The sequence below is a fragment of the Mustelus asterias genome, chromosome 15, assembly GCF_964213995.1.
Source record: "Mustelus asterias chromosome 15, sMusAst1.hap1.1, whole genome shotgun sequence".
In the NCBI taxonomy this organism is placed as follows: Eukaryota; Metazoa; Chordata; class Chondrichthyes; order Carcharhiniformes; family Triakidae; genus Mustelus; species Mustelus asterias.
Genome location: NC_135815.1, coordinates 25685489 through 25713198, shown reverse-complemented (window position 1 = coordinate 25713198; position 27710 = coordinate 25685489). Strand labels below are relative to the sequence as shown.

The following is a 27710-nucleotide window of genomic DNA, read 5'->3' as shown; positions in this document are numbered from 1 at the left end:
GAATGCGTGTGTGTGAGAGAGAGGAGTGAATGTGAGAGGCGTGCGTGTGTGAACGAGAGAGAGACGCGAGTATGTGTTAAGGAGCGAGGGGTATATGTATATAAAAGAGCAAGACTTTTTTTTTTCATAAGAAATCTTTCGCATTATTACCAGATTACCCACTCCTAAAGTGGGTACTACTTCGTGAGGTTAATGTTAAGGGGCCATGGAAGGATGGCTTGGCCTGGGGCTAATCTAACTGGCAAATATGTTTGTGAATCTTACTAATATATGCATAGATATAGCTAGAAAAGACTTGTTTACATTTGATTACTGCGTTTGCACATATTTTGCTGCAAAAAAGTAACATCGACATTATGAAAATGCTTGGGATTCCGCAATGCTCTAGGGAGGTCACTGACGGTTCCATGGCTCAAAAAGTTTAGGAAACCCTGAATTAGACAAATATGATTGCCCTTTCACAAAACCACGTTGGCATAATCTCCAGAGGCAGAGTCAAAGTGAAACAAAGACATGTGTAGTTGGCAATTCAGTTCACTTGGAGAAAGAGGTGTTCCTTTTTCTTAATTAGAATCGATAGAATCTATGATTCTATGATTGTTCTTTTCCAGCCTCCAGTGGTTGAGAGAGTTTTCTTCCATGTCCGCAAGCTAGGTGAGTGCAATTTCCTATTACTTCATCTGGGCAAATTATTAACTAATTGACTAATTAAATTAATTAGGTTGGACAGAAGTAGCAGAGCTAGTGGCTTGTTATGAGTGCAGTGTATGGGAACCTATGGAATGTACTGCAATCCCAGCAATCATATCTGCAGTAAATGTCTGCTGCTTTAGGCAACTTTGGCTCAGAGTCACTGACCTAGAGTCTTAGTGGACATTGCAGGGCATCAGAGAGGAGAATTACCTGGATACTGTTTCAGGAGGCAGTCACTCTCCTTAGATAAGGTAGGATCCAAGAATTGATCAGTGGTCAGTGACAGCAAGGTGTGACTAACTTAGGCTGGTATAAGGAACCAGCTTGTAGTAATGCAGGAGCTTCAGCTTCTAACTTTGCCCAACAGGTATGAGGTGTTTGCTACTTGTGTGGATGAGGAGAATGACTGCAAGGTGTACAAAGTAACTGGTCATGGCACCATGGAGAAGGATGCCATTCAAGTTGGAGTAGCGAAGAGGAATGTGGTAGTGATAGGAAACAGCATAGTCAGAGGGATAGATGTTGTTCTCTGAAGCTGGGACCAGGAGCTCCGATGATTGTGTTGCATGCCAGTGCCAGGGTTATGGACTGGAGGGGAACTTGGATTGGGATAGGGAGGACACAGCTGTCAAGGTCCATGTGGGAACCAACAATACAGGTAGAACTACGAATGATGTTCTGCACCGAGAATTAGGGGTCAAATTACAAGGCAGAATATTTCTGGATTGTTACTGGAGTCACATGCAAAACGTAAATGATTTAGACTTAACCACCATTGCTGAGATCAGGTTACAAGATTTTTGAGGACAGGAAATAAATATTCCAGGGTACACACTATTTCAGAAAGATTGACAGAATAGCATAGGAGTAGTCTTGATGGTAAAAAAAAAGGACGCTCATGAGAAAGGATCTGGCCTCAGAAGATCAAGAAGTGTAGTCAGTATGGGTGGGAATTAGGAATAGCAAGACTCAGCAAATACTATTGGGAATTGTTCATAGGTCCCTGAACAGTAGTTATACTGTTGGACACAGCATTAAACAAGAAATTATTAAAGCTTGTAATAATGAAAATATAGAAGTTGTGGGGAACTTTAATATTCATATAGACTGGAACAATCATATTGGCTAGTTCGTCTGGCTGAGAAGATGAGATTGTAGAATGCTTTTGTGACAGTTTATTGGAACAGTACATTGTGGAACCGACAAGGGATAAAGTTATCTTGGAGTTAGAATTGTGTAATGAAGCAGGGTTAATTAATAACGTTGTTAATAAAAGAACCACTCCAATTGCAAACAAACAAAGCTAATTACATAGGCATAAGGGGAGTACAGGCTACGGTCAATTGGGTAAATAGACTAAAAGGTATAGAGGTAAATGAACACTGGGAAGCATTTGAAGAAACAATTCAAAAACTTAAATGAAAATACAAAGAACAAAGAACAGTACAGCACCAGAACAGGCCCTTCGGCCCTCTAAGCCTGTGTGATCACTTTGTACTATCTAGACCAACCGCTTATATCTCTCTATTCCACGTTTGTTCATATGCTTATCAAGAGAAGTCTTAAATGTGGCTCATGTGACTGCCTCAACTACCTCACTTAGCAATGCATTCCAGGCCTCCACCACCCTGTGTAAAAAAACTTCCCCCGCACATCTCCACCTGAACCTTTTCCCCCTTATCTTCAACTTGTGCCCCCTTGTAATTGTCATTTCTGCCCTGGGAAAAAGCTTCCAACTATTTTATAAACTTCCATCAGATCGCCCCTCAGCCTCCGTCTTTCCAGGGGGGACAATCCCAATTTATTCAATCTCTCCTCATAACTAATACCCTCCATACCAGGCAACTTCCTGGTGAACCTTTTCTGTATTCTCTCCAAAGCCTCCACATTCTTCTAGTAGTGTGGTAACCAGAATTGGACACAGTATTCACAATGTGGTCTAACCAACTGTAATAACTCCACGGAGGCGAAAGTCCTGTCACCAAGTTACTTTATTTATACCATACATCTGCACACAGCCAGCTCTCCAGTTGCTCCCTGTTGAATGCAGCTGGGAGTCTGACACATCTGCTTTAAATAGGGAGCATGAGGCTCCCTGATTTAACCATTAATTAAGACTTAATAGGTATTTCTTTCGATACCAACCAAATAAACGAACTCAAATTAACTTAGGGACAAGTTAAAAGGGGCAGCTCCCAAAAAGGAAGGGGGAACGGCCCGAACCAAAAAACAAAGTAGGAAAGAAACTTAAAACGTCAAATCAAAAGATGATTATCAGGGTCGATAATACACCCCAGCCCCTGCGGTGCCCAGCGGGCACGGAAAGCGTCAACTGTGCCCGTCGACACCGCATGCTCCCTCTCTATGGACACCTGGCTGCGAATATAGCTGCGGTAGAAGGGCAGACAGTCAGGGTGGACGACCCTGTCAATCGCCCACTGCCTGGACCTATTGATGGCTCGCCTCGCTAGGCCCAGGAGCAGGTTCACGAGGAGCGTTCATACTCTAGCAAGCCAACCTCATTAGCCTGGCTGAAGTAATCACACCAACGTTTTATACAACTGTAACATAATTTGCCAACTTTAATACTCAATGCCCCATCCGATAAAGGCAAGCATGCCATATACTTTCTTCATCACCTTTTCCACCTGTGCTGCTAATTTTAAGGATCTGTGGACCTGTGCTCCTGGTGGTTCTGCTATATATTTTATAGCTCCCCCTGAATTGGATCTACCAAAATGCATCACCTCGCATTTGTCTGGATTAAATTCCATCTGCCATTTTTCTGCCCATTTTTCCAGTCTATCTATATCTTGCTGTATTCTCTGGCAATCTTCATCATTATCCGCAACTCCACCAATCTTAGTATCATCCGCAAACTTGCTATTCAGACCAGCTACGTTTTCTTCCAAGTGTTACAAACAGCAGACATGCATATATTCCATTTAAAACAAAAACTCAGTGAGATAGACCCATCCGTGGCTCACTCAAAGTTCAGGATAGTATTAAAGAAGAGATTTACAATGTTGCAAAAAACAGCAGAACAACAATCTGAGGATTGGGAGTGCCATGAAAACCAGCAAAGGACAACCAAAAAGTTGATAAAAAGGGAAAAAATAGAATGAGAGTAAATAAATTGTAAGAGCTTTTATAATTTATAACTTGGAAGAGAGTAGCTAAAGTAAACATTGGCCCTTTAGAAGTAGAGGCATGATCATGGGGATTGAGGAATGGTGGAGGCATTGAGTAAATATTTTGCACCTGTATTCACAGTAGAAGGCACAAGTTTCATACCAGAAATAGATGGTATCCTAGTGCTAAATAGTGAGGAAATTAGTAACAGAAAAAGTATTGGCAAAACCCAAGGGACTAAACTCAGTCAAATCCCAAGGACCTGTTGGGCCTAAATTGCAGGGAGAGAGCTGCAGATATAGTGGATGTTGTGGGCTATGATTTTCTAAAATTCCTTATGGGGCTGATCATTTAAGACTGAGGAGGAGAAGAAATTGCTTCACTCAAAGGTTTCTGAATCTTTGGAATTCTCTACCCCAGGGAGTTGTGAGTGCTTCAATGTTGAAAATATTTAAGTCTGGGATTGACAGATTTTTGGTCTCTCGGGTTATTAAGGTAAATGGGGAGCAGGTGAGAAAATGGATTTGAAGCCCAAAATCAGCCATGATCTCAATGAATGGCAAAGCAGGCCCAATGGGCCATATGGTCTACTCCTGCTCCTATTTCTTGCATTCTTCTTGCATTCTTAATGAATATTCAAACTACAGTTACTTGATGGTACCCCTATAAAAGAACCAACACGTTTGAAGAGGGAGCCTTGCCACAAGTGCCAGTTTTTAACTAAGGAAGAATTTGATTATGCTGTTGCAGTAATAATGTCACATTGTGAACATCACTATTTTTTAAAAATCCAATTCAATCAAATCAAGTCCAATTCAGAGTCTCAACAAGTTGAGACATTCCCGATCCAAGCGGAGAAGACAGGGCTCTCACCTCCTGTCTTGTGCTTGATCTACATGATCCAAGCTGATTGGAGTAGGCATTGCACCTCCTCCAAGGCTTGATCTTATTTGCATCTTAGCCAAAGAAATGCCGCTTTTAAAAAATTGCTTCAAATGAAGCTAAAATGTAACCTAATGACTTCAACCAAGCACAGCATGTCGATACTACACTTGATCTTAGCCAAAAGGCCGAGAAGCGACATATCACTATTTTACTCGCACTGAATTATACTGGCCCCAGATAGCAATACTTTGATTTCCTCCAAAACTTAATGCATCATTACACGAGTGTGCACATACTAGTCAGCATAAGCAGAACTATAAATGAAATTGGGCCAACAAATTCTGTGACCACTCTGAACAATTAAGTTACCAGCCTGAAGGAGGCAAGAAAGGCATCAAGAGTCAATATACTCCACAACATAGATGGGGCCGAATTCAAGCATGCTCCCAGTGCCACCCAAGACGGTATTAGCATACCACTAATCCACTAAAAGTCCTGGGTAAATTACATGCATGCAAAGTTCAAATATCTATACTAAATTTTGTGTACCAAATTTGTGCCAAAGCAAGACATACTTATCCATGTCCAAGACATATTAAAAATATCGTTTCAACTGCACCCCACCCAAATATGATAGAGGAAAAAAATTATACTTTTTCTTAAATGTCTTAATTTATTTTAAGCATTGAAAGCTGTTATATCTGAACAAAAGTAGTCTTTGTATGACTGCTAACTCATGCAAGAAAGCTGAATTACCAAGCATTAATCATGGGATGGCTGACTAATTTCTCACCTTTCTTCCTCCACACTTTCTCCTTCAATACAGAAACAAATGTCATCTTGAATGACATGGCTGTAAGGAAAGGATTAATGGACTGGCTACGAGTGCAGAACAGTGTTTATGTGGAAACCAGATGGGTGCTATATTTGCTAATACACTGAAACTTGTTAGTTGCAGTGATACTGCTGAATTTAATCAACAAATTGAAATGAATAGAACTGTCAATCATAGTAAACTGGTTAAAATCAACAGAGGCTGACTGAAACTGGACAGTAATCACAGCAAGATGGGAAGTGATTCTTTTATGGCTAAGCCAATGGAAGGCAACTTCAAAATATGCTAACCAGCCAATCATGCACCCAACTAACCAACCCAGAAGGGGATTGCATTTGAGTTTTTTTCTGAAATTGTATTCTGTATGGAAACCTCAAAGAAAGTTTGACATAAGAGCACTCATGAAAGAAGACATAAGATGCATATCAACAGGGAGCCTGAAGAAAGAAGACAGGACTGCTTGAATAAAGAAGCCATGTATCAATGGGGAGAGTCTCAGTAAATCAAGCAGGAAGATCATTCCTAAGCCTGAGAAGTAATTGTACAATTTAATTGAAACTGCTTTGTTTAAAATTCTCAATGAAGGTGTTGGATTTTGAGAGATTGTGTCAAATGCAATTCTGTCTCCAAATCTCAGAAAGTGTTAAAATCACCTACATGCCTCCCTACTCCCAAGTGCACAAACTTAATATAAAATAATAGAAATGGTGTTCTAATAAATCAAAAAATATAAATTTCTCAACATATCGTTATGTACCAGTTCCAAATGAAAGAGCATTTATGAATTGTGAGCCTTAGTTTGAAAACTCTGCTCTCAATACATTCTCTGTTCGAAGGAATAGCCAATGCTCGGGCAGTTTCACAGCTCTGTGGCATTTTGCCAATGCAACCATTCATTAAGTATGAACCTAAATGGTCAACATTAATACTGACAACACTCCTCGCATGACTTACACTGCTGAGACTATACACTGCCCCAGCGAGCATCAGGAAATTCAGCAAAGGGCAGAAATGAAATTGGGATTTCCCAGGTCTGTCCAGCTGGGTATCACATTTCAATTGCACATAATTATTCATCTTCGATATACATTACCTGTGGCCAATTCTTAAGGCATCGAGCAATTTTTGGAACAGAATGTTTTATTCAGTCAACACTGAATGGGCTGAGGTGAGGACAATGCATTTTACAGAAGCTCACGTGGAGTGGAACAGACTGAAAACTCAGGACCAGAAAAAGTGCAAGGGCCAGAAAAAACACAAGAGGGACTGATAGAAGGCAGACTGAATTCAGATATTCATCATTAAATGAGCATAAAGAAAGAATAAATGGGAATAACTATGAAAAAGCCCAACTCTGGACATGAGGTTACAGATTGTGCTCGACTAAATTCCATTGCTGCTGATCGCCCCACAGCATCTCATAGACGCCCAGTTTAGAAACGTGAGAGCCAATCTTAGCATATTCCATTCGCAATGTATCAGGTGGCGGATGTCCATCTCGTGTATAAGTGGAACTTGGTCTCTTAGAACTGTGCAATGGTCATTCTTACCAACATTTCCTGCGTACTGCAAAAAACCATCACAAGATTCGATTTTCTCTCCTCATCAATGCTGTTTTGAAACTGGATTCTGTACCTGATGAATATTTGATGAATCCTACCACCACCAACAAGCAGTTCTAACCTCTGAATGCTGACATCAATGTTTGGAAGCTGCATTGTTGCCTCGTGTGTGAATATGGCAGCATATTCCGAATTTAAACAATGGATTACACAACAGACAACATGAATTCTCTTAAACATGGCTTTTTCACAATTCAAACTAACTTTTAAGATGCACATCAACAATTGGTGTGTGTGAGAGAGAGAGAAATCGGTGGAGAACAAGAGGGAGAACCCAAGAAGAAACTAACACTGGCTGGAGAGACCATTTCCACGAGGGATGGGGTGGGATGAATGGAAATGGAAAGATCAGGATGGGGATGATATGGTAGGGATGGATGAGGCATTGGAATTCATTGTGACAAAATGGGCCAATTATTTGGTACAAATTACTTAAATGCCATTGAATGTGCTAAAAATTATGATTAATTAGATTTGAATGAAAGCTTTTTAGAAAAGCTTCAGCAAATTAAACAAAGATGAAATGATCATACTCTCCAGGGTTCAGTCTAACTCCAGTCGGCAGGCCACCATGCAACCTGGATTCAAAGGAGCAGTTATAACGCTGCTATGAAACTTGACTCCGAAACAAAGATTTTAAACATGGAAGAATGGTGGTAGTTGGGAAACTGTTTATCATCAGTGACAGATGAAATTATAATAGGTAGATTTCAAGGAAACAGTGTCCTCAAATAATAACAAGCCCATCTGATGCAAGCCGGCCTTTTGAAATCAGGAGAAAACAGTTTCCAAGTAGACTTTCATATTCTATGACTATAAACAAGTTTCATATCCAGACTCTCTTGGAGAGACGAAAGATGAGAGATGACCTGATAGAGGTGTACAAGATGTTGAGAGGTATAGATCGGGTGGATTCTTGGAGGCTTTTTCCCAGGGCTGAAATGGCTGCTACGAGAGGACACAGGTTTAAGGTGCTGGGGAGTAGGTACAGAGGAGATGTCAGGGGTAAGTTTTTCACTCAGAGGGTGGTGGGTGAGTGGAATCGGCTGCCGAGGGTCTTTTAAGAGACTTCTGGATGAGTACATGGGACTTAATAGGATTGAGGGTTATAGGTAAGCCTATATATAAGCCTAGGTAGGTAGGGACATGACCGGCGCAACTTGTGGGCCGAAGGGCCTGTTTGTGCTGTAGTTTTTCTATGTTCTAATATTTGTATTTATGTTCCAAGGTCTGTTTTGTTTTTACACATGGACAGCTTTATGTAGTTTTTTCCCCCAGAGTGAGAAGTCTTCATTCTGTTAAAGTCTTTAGTGACACAATAACTCAAAATCCTGTATTTAAAGTAGTGCCATTGCAATCGAGATACTAATTTGACCACAAATGTTTTGCAGGCTTCTGCTAGTTAAAATAGTATTCTACAACTTGTATTGTGTGTTCTGTCAATTGATAAAAATAAATACAGCTGATGGTGTTTATGAACATTATCAGTGGTCATACGCATCCAGTGTATCCACAGCTGCCAATGCTAAAGCAGGAGCACTGAGCAAAAGAAAAGAGAAATAGACCATGAGCCAACTAAAAGTTATGGCATCAATATTAGAAAGTGAAGTAAATAGAAAGTAAATTATATTCGAGAACTATAAAGATGGTTCTATTTTGCAGTCCCAAAATTTATGCTGCTGTGTTAACAAATTTATAGCAAATTGACAGGCTACAACCTTCATAGGCAACAGAAGTCAGCAAGGACATGATCCTATTTCAAAATGAACAAACAGGTTGCTTCCTCCGGTGATTAATATAGTACCCCATTAAAGGAGGCTTAATCCTGCAGTCTCTTACGTGGGTTTTCAAAATTAGATTTTGTTTAAAGAATCTAATTAAAATAGATAAAAAGCCTTATTATCTGAAGTAATCACCAATGTACAAGCATACCATTTTGATGTGTACTGTAATACGATACTTAACATATTATGGTTGGGATGGTCCAGGAGTTTGGAAACCAATCTTAATAACAGTTATCCTGGGATGACATTAGGTTTCCTGGTACATAACTTCCCATGCACAAGCCCAAAATCAGGAGGTTTGAATGTTATCTGAAATTTAGTTCTAGCAGCTCCGAAACATTAATAGAAGGTGAGCTGCCCACAGTACCACATGTTGAGAATGCAGAAGAATATTGTTCCCAGATAATGGGGTTTCAGAGTAGGATTTTATTAAGTTGATTGACAAGAGGCAGTCATGTGAATGGGCAGAGCTACACTGACAGAGACAAGCAGCCAGATTCTGCTTGGGTCTGCAAGATGCAGGTGGTGTTTCTCTCCTGCTCTGGAGGCTGCTGTTTGAATGTCAGAAGACCGGTGTCTCTCTGTATCTCGCTCTCCAGGAGCGTCCAAAGGCTCTAGGACTGGTAACAAGTACAAAACACAAGTGTGTTGTTTAATAACTGATTTTAAAGGGAGTTTGCGTCTATGAAGAATATTGCTTAAATTGGAACAGAGATAGGTTAGCAGTTAAGAATTGTATCTTGTTATGTTTAAGTATTTTAAGTGGTAAAAGATAATTGTTATATTTAAATTATATTGTTAAAAATAAAGTTTGTTTTTGATTAAAGCTTCCCAGTAGGGCAACAGAATCATACCTGGAGTGAAACAACTTATCCTCCCACTAATGTTAAAATAATAAAAAAGTTAGGGTTGAGTCTAACTTAATAGTATACCTGGGTTTCTGATCTATTTCCTGCCAACAGTAACCCTTGGCAAGTCCGCAGTTCAGCAGGAGGAGCATTACTGTCTAGCTGCCCACCAGGTTTTCCTGCCACCAACGCATCCTAAGTGGGTAGCTCATTTCAGAAAAGTGTCCTAAAACCAGCTGTAATGCCCATTATGTATATTTTCTAGTGGTTGCCTGAATAATCCAAAGTGGAATCAAACATATTTATACTATCTTTGGGGCATAGGAAAGAGTCCTTCAAAATTCTTCTTTATTACCCCCATTTTTCCACCCAAAACTCAGGGCAACAGGGTCATTTCTAGCCCATTAAGTCAGTAGAAAATTTTTGTTCTGTAGCCAGATAAAGCATTCAGGTACATAGTCTCGCACTTGTCAGTATTTGATAAACAAAGAAATGGCAGTTATGCTAAATAATTTTTTTTGCATCTGTCTTCACTGTGGAAGACATTGCAAATATCCCTAAGTTATCAGATAGGCCGATTTCAAATAACATGGCAGAACTTACAAAAATCCCAATCACAAGGGATAGAGTATTAAAGAAACTCAAGGGACTAAAAGCGGACAAGCCACCAGGACCCGATGAACTGCACGCTAGGGTTTTAATTGAAGTGGCTACAGAACTAGTTGACCTAGTGGTTGAAACTTTTCATAACTTGCTAAATTCTGGGAGATTCCCAGAAGATTGGAAAACAGCCACTGTGACACCCTTGTTCAAAAAGGGATAAAGACAGAAGGCAGGGAATTTTAGGCCAGTTCTTTTAACATCTATTATTGACAAGATGTTGGAGTCAATAATCAAAGAGGAAATAGCCAATCTTTTGGAAAGGTGAATATAATCAAACCTAGTCAACATAGTTTTATGAAAGATAAATCATGTTTCATAGAATCCTACAGTGCAGGAGGCCATTTGGCCCATCTAGTCTGCACCGACCACAATCCCAACCTGGCCCTATCCCCATAACCCCATGCATTTACCCTAGCTGATTCCCCTGACACCAAGGGGCAATTTAGCATGGCCAATCCACCAAACCCGCACATCTTTGGACTGTGTGAAGAATCCAGAGCACCCGGTGAAAACCCACGCAAAGATGCAGAGAACGTTCAAACTTCACACAGACAGTGACCCAAGCTGGGAATCAAACCTGGGTCCCTGGCACTGTGAGGCAGCAGTGCTAACCACTGTGCCCTTAAACAACAAATTTGCTTGAATTCTTTGGGGATGTAACAGGGAGAGTAGATCAAGGGAATCCTGAAGATATAGTGTTTTTAAATTTTCAAAAGGCATTTGACGAGGTGCCTCGTAAAATGCTGGTGCATAAAATAAAAGCCCATGTAATTGGAGGAAGTGTCTTCGCAAGTTTTGAAAACTGGCTGTCATATAGAAAACAGACAGTTAAAATAAATGCGTCCGTTTCAGAGTGGAAAGATATAATTAGTGGAATACTTCAGGGATCAATTCTTGGCCCAAAGGAAGAACAGAACGCAAGGTTTCCAAATTTGCTGATGAGCCGAAGATAGGTGGATAGCCGAAGATAGGGCAGATTGTGAGGAGGATATTGTGATTCTGCAACGGGATATAGATAGATTGGATAACTGGGCGAAAACCTGGAAAATGGAGTTTAATGTGGGAAAACGTGAGGTCATGCACTGGCAGGAGGAATCAAAAGGCAGAGTATTATCTAAATGGAGAAAGACTGCAGGCGAGTGAAGTACAGAGGGACTTGGGTGTTCTAACGTATGAATCACAAAAAGCTAGCAAGCAGCTCCAACAAGTAGTTTAGAAGGCAAATGGCATTTTGGCCTTTATTGCAAAGGGATTGGGGTTTAAAAATAGGGAGGTTTTGCTGCACTTGTACAGGATGTTGACGGGGCCTCACTTGGAAAACTGCGTACGGTTTTGGTCCACTTATCTTAAAGTGGATATAGTAAAATTGTAGGCAGTCCAAAGGAGATTCACCAGGCTAATTCCTGGGACGAGGGGTTTCTCCTAACAAGAGAGACTAAATAGTCTGGGTCTGTATTCCTTGGTGTTTAGAAGAGTGAGGGGTGACCTTATTCAAACATACAAGATCCTGAGGGGGCTTGACAGGGTAGTTGATGAGATGTTTTCACTTATTGGAGAGTCTCAAAGAAGGAGACATAGCGACAAGATTAAGGGCCAATCATTTAAAACTGAGGGCACAGAAATTTCTTCTCACAGAAGGTGGTGAATCTCTGGAATTCTCTGCCCCAAAGGGTGGTGGAGGCTGGATCATGAGAAGTATGTAACGTGGAGGTGGATAAATATTTGATAGATCAAGGAATAGAGGGGTATGAGGAAATGGCACAGAAAAGGAGTTGAGGCCAGCATTGATCCGCCATGATCGTATTGAATGGCGGGCAGGCTTGAAGGGCCTGATGGCCTACCCCTGCTTCTATTTCTTGTGTGTGACAACACTCTGACCTGAATCAAAAAGTTGTGCTCCAGTTCCATTCCAGGATCTGAGCACAAAAATCTGGGCTAACACTCCAGTGCACTGCTGAGGGAGCGATGCACGGAGGTGCCATCTTTCGGATGATATAAACTAAGGCCCCACCTGTCATCTGGTGAATGTAAAAGATCCAAGATCCTGCAGCACTATTTCAAAGAAGAGTAGTAGAGCTATTCCTAGTGTACTGGCCATATTTACCATTCAAATCAACAGCATAAAAACAGATTATCTGGGAATTATCAGAGTGCTGTTTTCCAGAGCTTGCTGTCTGCACATCCATAGAGTTCTCAATTTCAGCTACATAACTGTCTCAAAGGAATGTTCAGCGGAAGTGCTCATAATGCACTATCCTACGCAACAGTCTAAAGTACCAAGCCAGAAGTCAAGTGCGGTCAACCCAATGTCCCTTCCTCAGACGGCACACAACCTAAAAAGGACCATGCCAATCACATCTTTATATTAATTTGGAAATTACATAATTAAAGCAACAACTTCATTTTAATGCAAGAAAATTAACTTTCTTCCTATGATACAAAGTCAATATTTGCTTTGTACAGCAAAAATCCATTACAGGATCCAATACAAATTAGTTGAAACTTAAGGTCCAGGGAAACTGAAACAATTGATACAAGAAAGAAGCAATGAACTTTCATTAAAATAGTTGTTTTCGTGACCTCAGACTAAAGTGCTTCACAATCAATCAAGTCCTTTTGAGGGGTACTGGAAGTCATTATTGTCATGTAAGGAAACTCAAGTTGTGAACAGCAGAGCCACAAACTGCAATGAGAATGATAGCAAGATAATGGGATACTGGCTGAGGGATAAGTAATCAACCCATTACTGGATGAAATCTCCTATTTTTCCAATGATGCAATGGGGTTATTTATGTCTGTTTGAGATCAGGCAGCAATTTAATGTCTCAACCATAACACAACATCTCTGACAGTTCAGCATTTCTTCAATACAACATTAGACTGGCTTAAATCTTGAACCAATGACCTGATTTAAAAGCCACAGCGCTCCCAAAGAGCCAGGCTGACAGCTTTCACTGTAAACAACTCATCTCTGATGGACAAGAGACAGCTCTGAGATAGAAACCAGCTGTCATTTATTTGGCAAGCCTCTCCCCCATCAGACCACACCAGATGTTGTAACCCCATCAATTTAATTTCAGTTAATATGTTGACTAAAAATATGAAAATGTTCACCTAAATATTCTTCCCAAAAATTCTATTATCTTATGCACATACATCATGCTAAGTTTGATAGTATCCACAAAACCATTATGTAATTTATTGAATTGGATAGATCACTATGGTTTCCAAGTACTCTACTTGAAACTAAATATATAAAGTTGATTACCTCAAGTGTAATTTCTGTTGAAGAGAATTTAAGAAACAAACACTCATTTATATTCAAGTATAATAGTAATATATGAAAGGTTCTCTAACTCAAACCATGGACCTTCACACACCAAAGCATTTTATTCTATATTTAGGTTTTGTACTGTTGAGCCTTCTGGAACTGAAACAGTCAAAATGGGGATTGCAATCCCTGATGACTCATCTATTAAGATTCATAATATGCATCAGTTAGCTTATTGTTGCTACCTTTTGAATTTAAACCCTGCTCTAGTCAACACCACAGAACATTATATATTTTTAGTTGCATTCCAAATTCAATCTGACCTGTAAGCCATGACCTTTTGGAACATTTCAGCATATTTAATGTCAAAAGATAATTTTCCCAACTTTTATTCATTCTGGAATACTGTCAACATATCAATTTCATTTCTTCAAATGTTCCAATCTTCCCACCTGCTTATCCACTTCCTTATGGAGTGAGGTTTACATAGAAACACACACAGAAAAAGCAGGAGGCGGCCATTTGGCCCTTCAAGCCTGCTCCAACATTCATTATGATCATGGCTGATCATCAAATTCAATACCCCGATCCTGCTTTCCTCCCATATCCTTTGATCCCTTTCGCCCCAAGAGCTATATCCAATTCCTTCTTGAAATCAGACAATGTTTTGGCCTCATCTACATTCTGTGCTAGTGAATTCCACAGATTCACCACTTTGGGTGAAGAAATTTCTCCACACCTCAGTCCTAAAAGGCTTATCCCTTATCCTCAAACTCTGGCCCCTCATTCTGGACTCCCCCACCATCAGGAACATTCTTTCTGAATCTACCCTGTCTATTCCTGTTAGAATTTTATAAGTTCCTATGAAATCCCCCCTCACTTCTCTAAACGCCAATGGATATAATCCAAACTGACTCAGTTCTCTCTCATACTACAGTTTTGCCATCCCAGGAATCAGCCTGGTAAATCTTCGCTGCACTTCCTCTATAGTAAGAACATCCTTCCTCACATAACAGCAAAACTGCACACAATAATCCAGGTGCGGTTTAAAGGTTGTCTTCGAACTTTAGATTCATATCTGTCATTTTATTCTATAACTAGCAAACTGCCTGTGATGTACACCACTTGATAAATGTATTTTTTAAACATATGACAACCAAATTCAGGGAGAGAGAGGGACAAGGGAAGAAAAGTGAGGAGAGAAAAGAGGAACGAGGGAAGGGGGGAGGGAGGGAAATAGAGGGGGGAGGGAGGGAAATAGAGGGGGAAGGGAATGAGAGGGGGGGAGACATGATGAGAAGGAGGGAGAAAAGGGGAGAATAAATTAAAAGATGAGGGTAAAAAAGAGACAGGAAGAATGACTGCTCATTGACATCTACTGACCCGTTTTAATTGGTCTGTTCCATACTCACTCAAATATTGCTCTGGTATTGAGAATAATCACTAGCGTTTATCTGGGGACTCTAAGGGATCTTTATATAGTGACTTCAAAATCTTCAGGATATCAGAAAACAATTCACAGATAAACAAATAAATGTTATTGCCCACAAAAGTCAAATGTTCCACAAACAACGATGAAAAGAAGAACCAGAAAAGTCTATTTTAGTAATAAATGTTGGCCAGTATGTGGGGAGTGCTCCCATGCTCTTCAAGCTGTGGCATGTTCCAACTATTGGCACCCACCAACCCCATATCCACCTGTGAGGCACCTTCAACAGTATTGCACTGAAGTGTCAGCCTGGATTGTGTTCAAAGTCTCTGGAGTAGGACTTGAATCCATGACTTTTCGACTCAGATGCAGGAATGGTACACAGCTAAACTGAAAACATCGATACTCAAAGGAGGTGGTGCAATTGTGGTGCTCATCATAGTTCAGTGACAGGAAATGTTTCAGGGCATGCCTTCCATTATTATGCCATTCTTCTTTGTCTTGCTTCAGCAAAACGGCCTGAGGGATGACTCACTCTCACTAAACATACATTATCCTGGGTCCCAGGTCCAGAGGAGTTGAAAGGTGGGAGCAGAAGGAAGAGGTTAGCCTCTTTTTCTGATCAGCGAAACTGGAAGTCACGTCACTTCTTTTCAGTTAGAAGAGAATGGCTATCTGCCAAATTGCCGGAAAATGGCAACATTTCTTTTCCCGCAATGGTTAGCTGGGAATTATTGAAGGTGGAGTTTTGCCCTGTCACATAACATTAGTTACTGTCTCGTGTTCATCACTTTGCCAAGTAATGTACAGGCATAATTAATTCCTTTGGAATCCTGAGACCACTCACCATTTACAATACATTATAGATATCAAGTTCTTATTGTTGCAGCTCTGTGCTTTTGCCCAAAGGAAATAAATGACCAAGTGAACATAGTGAGGTTATGAGACCATTGGTAATTAAAGCACGGCACACAAATGTAATCCAGTTCTCATTTTGAAGTCATGTGTTCTGTCTTTATTGTTTTATAATATAGACATAAATTAAGCACAAAATATTTTAAAATTATACATTGCACATGTTGCCAATCATTTTTTTCCATATCGAACTCCCATGTCCACACTTATTGTGGATACACTCTGGCCTCCTCCTCAACTTTCCTGCATTTAAGAGATTTTGACTTTTTCCTACCTCCCTTATTTCTAGGACAGTTTCTGGAGACCTAGCTTGGGAGTTTCCAATTGCCTTTATCGGTGTTTCTTTTTTCTGAGCACACACACTGTGGTCGCTGGCTACCAGGGGGATGATCAGGCCCTCATTCACTCTGACAATCACCAACACTCTTTCCCCTGCCAACTGTTATGGTTACAACCCCTAGCTCCCAATCTCCGTCCTTATGGTCACCAGCAATCGCCACCACCATTGAAGCTTCCCTCAAATTTTTCGAGAGAGTTGGTCATCCTGCTTCACCATCCCGTCTCTTCTCCATAGAACACATACAAGGTCCACATGACTGAGCATGTTCCAACATAGTCAGGAAATCCTCAGCAACGTCGCCTTCTCTCATACCAGCATGACCTCAAATATCCAGGCATGCCAAAGCCACCTTCACATCAAGAGACAAGCGGTTAAAAATCAAGAGTTGTTTTTCCAAACATAAACACAGATTGACAGCTCGTTTTCAAACCTCACTAATAGCATACTTTATCTCCAACAGGTCAACCTTCATTACAAAAACTATATTACTGCACCCAGAAACACTTTACAAAATCCTACATGTTATCCCCATTCATGTTAAAGAAGGACCTACCCTCCCACCACAGTTGAATGATTCAGCACAGAAAAGAGCCATTTGGTTCACTGTATTTTGTGCCAGCTCTTTGGTAAAGCTATCCAATTAGTCCCATTCCCCTGCTGCCAACACCTCCCTTCCTCTGGGCCCTTTCTTCCGCTAGCTGAGGTTTTCATTTCTGCTTGCCTTTTCCAATGCCCTTCCAAACAGTTAGTCTCCAGAGGTCAGCCAACTCTCACTCAGTTATCAGTGTCAATATCTGCCATCTTCATACTTTGCTTACAGATGTCCTTTTACCAGAGATAAGGATGCCAAGGAGCTCATGACAGAGGTCCTTGGGAATACAGCCGTCATCAATTCATTGAATGTGGCCAAGCCAACACAGACATTGGTGGCTTAGCAATGAGTGCATTCTGATGGAATTAGCATGCTCCAAGACCTCCAAGTTGGTGACCTTATCTTGCCAAGAGATGCCAAGGATACATCAGAGACAGCAAATGTTGAAGCTATTTAGTATTTTCTGCTGCCTTGCACATGTTGTCCAGTATGGGTATGTCAATGTTGAACAAGGGCAGGATCAAGCCTGGTGGAGATGCTCCCCATCATCAAATATCAACACACAAACTAACCAAAACCTGTCATTACAGATGGTCAATCACCATTGAGGCCTGACCACAGCCTTAAATAAATTGAAGACCACTTGAGCCATTAGGTCCCTGGCCTAAAATCAAAATCCAGCCAAAATGCCTGTTTCTGCATATCCCTAGACAGCATTTATTTATTTATTTATTTTTCAATTTTGCTTGGGGACATGCGAGTTCTGTCGGGTTCCATGCCACTCCACTGGCCACGATCTCATTGATCCATCTGGGGGAAGAGTAGGATGTAAAAGCCTACCAAAGTCTGTTTTTAAATGAAAAAATAGCTATTTCAGAGTCTTGCTATGAGATCAGGAGTGACACTTAATTTTACTTAGTAACCTGGTCTCAGAATAAATTTACAAAACCTAGCATATCTGAGAATGCAGACTGAGAACATGCAGCTGTATTTCTCCACCACTCTCATCCTGTATTGTCAGGTTGTTCAACATCACGTTAAGCCAAAATCATTAACATTGCCCCCAAACCTGTCACCTTCCCAGCTACTTATGGTTAGGTGCATTGGCCATGCTAAATTCTCCCTCAGTGTACCTGAACAAGCGTTGGAGTGTGGTGATTTTCACATTAACTGCATTGCAGTATTAATGTAAGCCTACTTGCGACACTAATAAATAAACTTTAAAAATAACTTTTTAAAATTTATTCATGGGATGTGGGCATCACTACCTGTGCCAGCACTTATTACCCATCGCTAACTGCCCTTGAACTAAGTAGCTTGCTAGGCCATTTCAGAGGGTAGTTAAGAGTCAACCACATTTCTGTGGGTCTGGAGTCACATGTAGGCCAGACCGGGTAAGAAGGACAGATTTCCTTCCCTAAAGGACCAAAGTGAACTAGGTGTGTTTTTTCAACAAACAACAATGGTTTCATGGTCATCATTTTCTGCCGTGGTGGAATGCGGACCAGGGTCCCAGAACTTGGGTGCCTAGATTACCAGCCCACTGACAATTGAACAAGGTGATGATTGCTCCAGAAGCTCGTGCTACCAAATAAACCTGTTGGACTTTAACCTGGTGTTGTGAGACTACTTACTGTGCCTACCCCAGTCCAACGCCAGAAACTCCACATCATTTTCTCTGTACCCCTGTGCACTGCTTTTATTCAAATAATTATCTAATGCCCTCTTGAATGCCTCAACTGAATCTGCCTCCATCACACTTCCAGACAGTGCATTCCAAACTCAAATCACTCACTGAGAGAATAAGTTTTTTTCACATCACATTTGCTTCTTTTGCAAATCACTTTAAATCTGTGCCCTCTCGTTCTTGATCCTTTTATGAGCCTGAATAGCTTCTCCCCATCTACTCCGTCCAACCCCTCATGATTTTGGGCACCTCTTGTTCTCCTCTTAGCATTCTTCTTTCCAAGAACAGCCACTTTTGCTTTTATCACCAACAGACTCAAACACTAAACACTTCTTCCATCAGTCTCCTTCATTCCACCCTAAACAAAGTACAGATTTCCTCTTTATATCCTGTCCTCCATGAATTTCCAGTCAATCATTAACTCAACCCCATTGTTGCCCTTCTACTCCAGCTTTGTGTTCATCATTCATTCTCCCCACCCCAATACCGTTGGCACAAATTTTAGCCGTCGCCCTGAAACTGCCTCCCTAGGTCCCTCCACAGCTTACGACTTCTCTTTTGGCCTTGAAAATATTTTCCGCCCTGCTTCCAGTTGTCATCCAAATTATTCTATGAATATTTGCCATCCAATTTGCCTCAAATGTTTTGGGGCATTTTCAACATCAAATATGCTAAGTTGTTAGCAGTCTTCAGAGCATCACCTTCAACACCACGACCATCAAAAGGCATTGACAGTGAAGACCCTGAAAGGCCTCAAACAAAAACTTTGTGAGGCTCTATACACGAGCCATTTGTGATGCCAAGCAGACAGGAAGGAAAATGTATACACCTAAAACATCTTGGCTACTTTATATTATATTATATAGTTTTTAAAATAAACAATGGCTTTTACATGAACTGAAGCTATGACCAGTTACAACTCAGATGAAAAGAATTTCTAGCCTTCAGAATATCTCAGCAACCTTTTTGCTCTGAAGATGCGCTAATACCTCCCTGTGTATGCAGGAATAAAATTCCAACGCACAAAGGCCCCTTTACATTTGAGGCAAAGCCTTCGCCAACAGAGACCACCCATCTGAGATGACAAAGGACCTGAAACCTCTGGCAATCTTATTAATGGATGAAACATTAACCATTTCAAGAATCCAGACCAGGGATATAGATCCTTTGTCCGAATCAAGGGGAAAAAGTGAGCATGTCACGTGACATCCCCACCCCCAAAATTCTCAAACCCATAATACTGCCTTGTGAAGCTAAGGAAGGAATCTGCCATCTTCAATCAGCAAAACAGCTATCTGGCCCTCATGAACAATGTTCCTACCAGAATGTCTGTACTAGTGCCTGCTACAACACTAATTCATCTCCCATCGTGGAAGTCAGTGCTAATGGAAAAGTGGATTATCCCAGATCATCTTCCACCTGCTTGAAGGAATGCACCAGTCCCCTTTTGATTCTGGACACTGGACTCAAGCAAAACAATCATTCGTATTTTGTCTGTGGTCTTTGCCCTGTACCTCTTTCTTTCCCTTATTTTGTGTGAATGTACCAGAGGCTATGCAGTTACACCCCCTCCTGCAGCGAGGGTGTGTAAACAAACTAACCCTAGGATTTTACCCTATCCCAAGTTTGCTGTGGGGTTATTAATAGAGGATTGGGTCACTCCAAATCGGAGGTGTTGGGGAAAATATGCCACCACTTATAATGGGTGAAATCAAAAGTTTATCATACTGCTTATCAGGGCTGTTTTAAATTAAACCCCCCCCCCCGCCCCAAACCTCCTGTCCATAACATACTGCAGTGCTGGATGGACCCGAATACAGGGATGCTGCAAAACTTCTCTGGTATACCAAATCCAAATATAATGAAACAATTTACAAACACCTTATGGCATAAAAGCTGCACAAGAACTATGGCATCAGATAGGTGGATGGATAGTTCACAAACTGTGACACCTCATTCTTTCCACCCAAGGACCAAGACATGGGACCAGGAAAAGAATTGCGCAAACATTGGTTCAACCACTACCTGGAAAGCACACAATTGCTTGACATCCCAATTTCAGACTTCTGAACCAGCTGTTAGCAATAGCTATCCAATATGGGAAAGCCTGAGGATCCGATCGATGTCTGTGACGCTGAGTTTTACAAGGCACTTCTCAGGGAAGTTAATTACCTTCTACTGAAATTTCTACGCCATATGCTGAATGCATAGACCTGCTCCAATACTGGGAAGAAATCCCTGATCACATTTATACACAAAGAAATGGAAGGATCCTATTCAGTACTCATAATCTCAATCTATAATCATCCCTAACATTAACTACAGAATATTAGCTAAAATACTGGTCCCCCAGAAGTAATCGAGTCATTCCTAGACTGCTTAATGTAGATCAAACAGGCTTTATTTGGGGCGACTGTTTAACAATAATATAGCACACCCCTACAACTTCATCAATAAACCTTTTCTGTATTTTTCATGGCTCCAAAGATGAAACACTGGACATGCAAAGGCCACAATTATACATCAGTTCCTGGAAAAAGATTCAGCTCCATGAGAAACCATTTTCTTTTGTTACTTGATGGTCTCTTATCACGACATTTCTAAATCCATAAAGCAATATAAATTTATAATTGACACAAAACCCAATGATGGTGTCAAGTGCTCCAGAAAAATCCAGCATTCAGGACACCAACTGTTTCCTTCAACAGAATATGGACTGGGATAGTAGTGACTGGGATGGTGGAAATGTAAAGGGCAGAGAGGAGAACGAATTCCTAAACTGAGTTCAGGAAAATTTTCGACAGCAGTATGTTTCCAGTCTAACAAGGAGCCATTTCTAGACATCATTCTCGAGAATGAGGTGAGTCAAGTGGATCAAGTGTCAATAGGGGAACATTTAGGGGACAGTGATCATTGTATCATAAGATTCAGGTTGGCAATGGAAACAGGCACGTAGCAATCTGGAGTAAAAATAATGAACTGGCGGAAAGCCAACTTCAAATGGGGCAAGAATAGATCTGGGTCAGATAAATTGGAATCAAAGATTGGCAGGCAAAACTACAGTTGAACAATGGGTTGCCTTTAAAGAGCAGATAATTTGAGCAGAGTCATGGTATATTCCCACAAAGGGAAAAGGTAGGGCAAATAAATCCAGAGCTCTCTGGATGACGAAAGAAAGAGAGAAGAAAAAGTGTTCTTATTCCAGGTGGATAATACAATCAGGAACCAGACTATATACAGAAGGTTCTGCAGGGAAGTGAAAAAGCAAACAGAGAAGGTGAAAAGAGACTGGCAGCTAACACAAAAGGGAATGTAAAAGTTCTCCATGAGTATATAAATAATAAAAGGGTGATAAAAGGGAAAATGGAGCCAAGTAGGGAATAAAAAAGGAGATTTACGGATGGGGGCAGCGAACATAGTTGAGGATTAAATTAATATTTTGCATCTGACCTTACAAGGAACTGGGTGTATACATGCATGAATCACTGAAAGACAGGCTGAGGATGTGGTTAATAAAACAAACGGAATCCTCGGCTTTATTAGTAGGGACAGAGAGCATAAATGCAAGGAAGTTATGTTAAAACTTGTATGAACACTGGTTCAGCCTCAACTGGAATAACATGTGAGTAATGGATAGCAAAATTTTAGGAAAGGTATGAAGGCATTAGACAGACTGCAGAAAAGATTCAGGGGAATGGCCCCAGGGATGAACAATTTCAGTTAATTCGAAAGAATGGAGAAGTTGAGACAGTTTTGCTTGGAGAAGGCTGAGAGGATACTTGATAGACATATTGAAAATCATGAGGAGATCTGGACAGAGTATATAGAAAGAAAATGGTGACATTGGTAGAAGGACCATGAACAAGGCGGCACAGATTTAAAGGTAATTCACGAAAGAAGAAATGGCAACACGAGGAAACCCTTTTCCAAACAGCAAGTAATTAGGAATGCACTGCCTGAGAGTGTAGTGGGGGCAGTTTCAATTGAGACATTCAAGAGGGATAATTGTCCAAATAAGAAGAATGTGAGTCAGGGGACCTGGGTGTATTTGTATACAAGTGTCATTGAAAGTGGCAAAGCAGGTTGAAAGTTTGATTAATAAAGAAAGCATGCTGCATCCTAGGCTTTAGTAATAAGGATACAAAGTGCAAAAGCAAGGATATAATGTTAAACTCATGCAGAGTGCTGGTTCAACCTCAATTGCAGTACCGTGCAGCATGTAGAAAAGATTAATGAAAACAGTTCTAGAGATGAAGAACTTCTGTCACGTGGAGAGACTCAAGATGTTGGAAATGTTTCTTTGAACAGAAAGTTGAGAGACATTTGAAAAGGATACACAAAATCATGAGCGATTTGAACACAGTTGATAAGGAAAAACTGTTCCCATGGGTGGAAGGATCGAGGACTAGAGGGCACAAATTTAAAGTAACTGGCAAAAGAAGCAATGAAGATGTGGAAAAACCTTTTCACGCAGTGAGTGATTGAGGTCTGGAATGCTCTGCCTGAGGGTGTGGGGAGGCAATTCATTTGAGGGAATTGGATTATCTGAAAAGGGAGAATGTGCAGAGCCATGGGATATAGGCCAAGGAGTGGCACGAAGTAAATTGTTCCTTCTAACAGCCAGCACAAACACAACAGGCTGAATGGACTCCTCCTGTGCTGTAACCATTCTGTGATTCTGAGAATGCTATTACTAAATTAGTATCAAGCAGGATATGCACGATGGCTTTAAATGGAATCAGCATTTGCCTACATAACAGGCATTGCACTCCAAAAATAATTCAGTGTCAACTGTGAAAAGGCCTGGATGTAACTTCAGGAAGACGGAGAATCATCTAATGCCATACAGCAAACTTAGTCGATTGGACAGATAGAAATAAGACCTCAAAGTTTCAAATTGAACAAATTGGAAACCTTGGATTATCAACTCTATTCATCTCCACTTGTCAACTGATAAATCTGGACTTCTCATGTTGAACATTCTTGCAAAGTGCTGAGGGAAGAAAATAAATTGGTTGAATGGCTTAAATGCCCAGTTACTGTGGTTAAGTAGTATCATCACTAACAGAGTTGACCGAATTCTGAACATATACCTGTCAGATGAGGTCGGCGTCAGAGTGTGGGGGAACAACACGTGGTGATAATCAGGTTACCATGGTTATCAACATACGTGGCGCAAACACATCAGTCCATGATAGCACAATAGTCGTGACCAAAAAGTCTCACCTGCAGAATGACCATCTATCATGCAGTGAATCACTACTGCCACTGCTGCCTCACAGCACCAGGAACCCAACTTCAATTCCGGCTTTGGGTGATTGTGTAGAGCTTGCATCTTCTCCCTGTGTATGCGTGGGTTTCCTACACGTGCTCTGGTTTGCTCCCACAGTCTAAAGGTATGCAGGTTAGGTGCATTGGCCATATTAAATTGCCCCTTAGTGTCCCAGTATGTATAGGTTCGATGGCTTAGCCATGGTAAATGTGTGGGGTTACGGGGATAGGGCAGGAAAGAAGGCCTGGGTAATGTACTCTGTCAGAGAGTTGGTGCAGACTCGATGGGCCGAATGGCCTCATTCCGCACTGTAGGGATTCTTTGATTCGATGAAACGAAGAACAAATTTAGCAGCCCAGATCTGCACATCCATGAAGCACATTGGCCATCAACAGCAATAGATTGGATTCAACCACAATCTACAACTTCATGGCTCCAAACATCCCTCACTCCCCCCAACGACTACATGATGAAAGCACGTAAAATCGCTAGCACCAATGCACGCCTCCCTAATGAGCTCAATGCATTCTACGTCCGTTTTGAGCAGAAGGTCAAAGACAGCACACCCTCCAACCTGGAAGCCTCGACCGAACCCGTATCAGAGGTCAGTATCGCAGACGTCAGAGCAGCCTTCTCGAAAATCAACCCTTGGAAAGCAACTGGCATGGATGGGGTACCGAGGCAAGCTCTCAGATCCTGCACAGACTAGCTGGTAGGGGTATTCACAGGCATCCTTAAGCTCTCTTTACACCAATCTATGGTCCCTAACTGCTTCAAGAAGATGCCCATCATCCCGGTACCAAAGAAAAGCCAGGTAGCATGCCTTAATAACTATCATCCGGTGGCTCTGACATCCATCATTATGAAGTGCTTCGAAAAGTTAGTCATGGCACCAATCAAATCCGGTCTTCCAGATTGCCTGGATCCACTACAATTTGCCTATCACTTCATAGGTCCGCAGCAGACGCCATCTCCCTGGACCTACACTAAACCCTGGAACACTGAGATAACAAAGACACCTACGTCAGTCTCCTATTTACTGAATACAGCTCAGCCTCCTACCAAATTCATCTCCAAACTCCATGACCTGGCGCGCGGCTCCTCCCTCTGTGACTGGATCCTAGACTTCCTAACCCACAGACCGCAATTAGTAAGGATAGGCAACAACATCTCCACCATCATCCTCAACACTGGTGCCCCACAAGGCTGTGTCCTCAGCCCCTTACTATACTCCTTATATACCTATGACTGTGTGGCCAAATTCCCCTTCGTCTGGATTTTCAAGTTTGTGTTGACACCACCATAGTGGATCGAATCTCAAGCAATGGCAAGACGGAGTATAGGAAAGAGATCGAGAATCTGATGAACTGGTGTGACGACAATAATCTCTCCCACAATGCCAATGAAATGAAGGAGATAGCCATCGACTTTAGGAAGCGCAGTAGAGGACACGTCCCTGTCTACATCAACGGGGACAACATGGAAATGGTCGAGAGCTTCAAGTTTCTAAGTGTAAAGATCACCAACAACCTGTCCTGGTTCCTCCATGCCGACACTATTGTTAAGAAAGCTCACCAACGCCTCTACTTTCTCAGAAGACTAAGGAAATTTGGCATATCAGCTAGGACTCTCACCAACTTTTACAGATGCACCATAGAAAGCATTCTTTCTGGTTGTATCACAGCTCGGTATGGCTCCTGCTCTGTCCAAGACCACAAAAACCTACAAAGGGTCGTGAACGAAGCCCAGTCCATCATGCAAACCAGCCTCCCATCCATTGAGTCTGTCTACACTTTCCGATGCCTCAGAAAAGCAGCCAGCATAATCAAGGACCCCCACACACTTACTTCCACCTTCCTCCTTCGGAAAAAAGATATAAACATCTGAGGACATGTACCAACCAAATCAAGAACATCTTATTTCCTGCTGTCAGACTTTTGAACGGACCTACCTCGCATTAAGTTGATCTTTCTCTCCTCCCTAGCTATGACTGTAACACCACATTCTGCACTCTTTCATTTCCTTCTCTATAAACAGTATGCTCCATCTATATAGCACGCAAGAAACAATACTTTTTCACTGTATACTAATACATGTGACAATAATAAATCAATTCTAAATCACCATCAAGCTGGGAGATCAATCTTGCTTCAGTGCAGGCCCACAACAACCTAATGAAACTATAACAAGAACAATCTGCACACTAATAGCCAACAGCAGAAGTTTATACACAGGGTTAAATAATCCCACAACCAACAGATCGGAGCAAAACTCTCCATTACACCAACATATTTATTTGAGGCTAGTGTATGGCAATGGAAGGGAGCAGCAGACTTCACAAATATATCCATTCTCAACTATAGTGCAGCCCAAATCATGAGTGAAGGTTTACAAGCATCTTCAGCTAAAAATGCCTAATGTGTAAGCTCTACAGAGCCCTTCCTAAGGTCTGCAACATAATAGTTGTTGCAGCCAAAAGTTTGCGCCATATGACATGAAATAGCTGGATACACTGGACATAGCAAATATCACAAGCTGTCATAACATCCCAGCAATACAATACAAAATCTGCGCACCAAAACCAGTTGGTCCCCTGGCCTAGACAAGCAATGCCCATCCAATTCTGACACTGAAATCTATTTGGTAATCTGGAAGATTGCTCAGATGTGTCCAACAGGGATGAAGTAGGTCGAGAGCTTCAAGTTTTTAGGTGTCCAGATCACCAATAACCTGTCCTGGTCCTCCCATGTCGACACTATAGTTAAGAAAGCCCACCAACACCTCTACTTTCTCAGGAAGACTATGAAAATTTGTCATGTCAGCTACGACTCTCACCAACTTTTACAGATGCACCCTAGAAAGCATTCTTTCTGGTTGTATCACAGCTTGGTATGGCTCCTGCTCTGCCTAAGACTGCAAGGAACTACAAAAAGTCGTGAATGTAGCCCAATCCATCGCGCAAACCAGCCTCCCATCCATTGACTCTGTCCACACTTTAGGCAAAGCAGCCAGCATAATTAAGGACCTCACGCACCCGGAAATTCTCTCTTCCACCTTCTTCCTTCAGGAAAATGATACAAAAGTCTCAGGTCACGTACCAACCGACTCAAGAACAGCTTCTTCCCTGCTGCTGTCAGACTTTTGAATGGACTTGCCTTGCATTAAGTTGATCTTTCTCTACTCCCTAGCTATGACTGTAACACTACATTCTGCACTCTCTCATTTCCTTCTCTATGAACAATATGCTTTGTCTGTATAGCGCGCAAGAAATACTTTTTATTGTATGTTAATACATGTGACAATAATAAATCAAATCAAAGTCACAGGCAGAATAAGTCTAACCTCACCAATTACCACTCTTTCATTTTTTTCCCCGATCTTTAAAGTGATGGAAATCATCAGTATGTGACACAAAATCACGAATAACCCGCTCACCTGTCCTTAGTTTAGATTTCACCAGAATCTCACAGCTCCAGGTCTCATCACAGCCTTGATATAAATATTAATGCCAGCCTTGAAGTAATGGTAAAATTCTAAATGCTGAGTGAGAAGATTCTGGGTTCATGTGTCACTTTGGAATCTTGAGCATTATAACCTAACACTACAGTACTGAAAGAAACTGCACTGTGGGACTTGCCATCTATTGTACGAGATGTCATATCAAGACCCCATCTGCCCTTTGCAGTTTCCATGACACTATCTGAAGAAAAGCGAGAACGTTCTTGCAATGTCAGGACCAATT

General features: G+C 41.3%; 1 protein-coding gene and 1 non-coding gene across 7 annotated transcripts in view; both read right to left on the bottom strand.

Moving 5' to 3' along the window:
- Positions 1–27710, bottom strand: part of ppm1ba (protein phosphatase, Mg2+/Mn2+ dependent, 1Ba) — a 124572-nt gene that overhangs the window by 82175 nt on the left and 14687 nt on the right. The gene's annotated exons all lie outside the window — the stretch shown is intronic.
- On the bottom strand, positions 4722–4907 carry LOC144504965 (U2 spliceosomal RNA). The gene has a single exon (XR_013499742.1). It is a non-coding gene; the product is annotated as a U2 spliceosomal RNA (small nuclear RNA).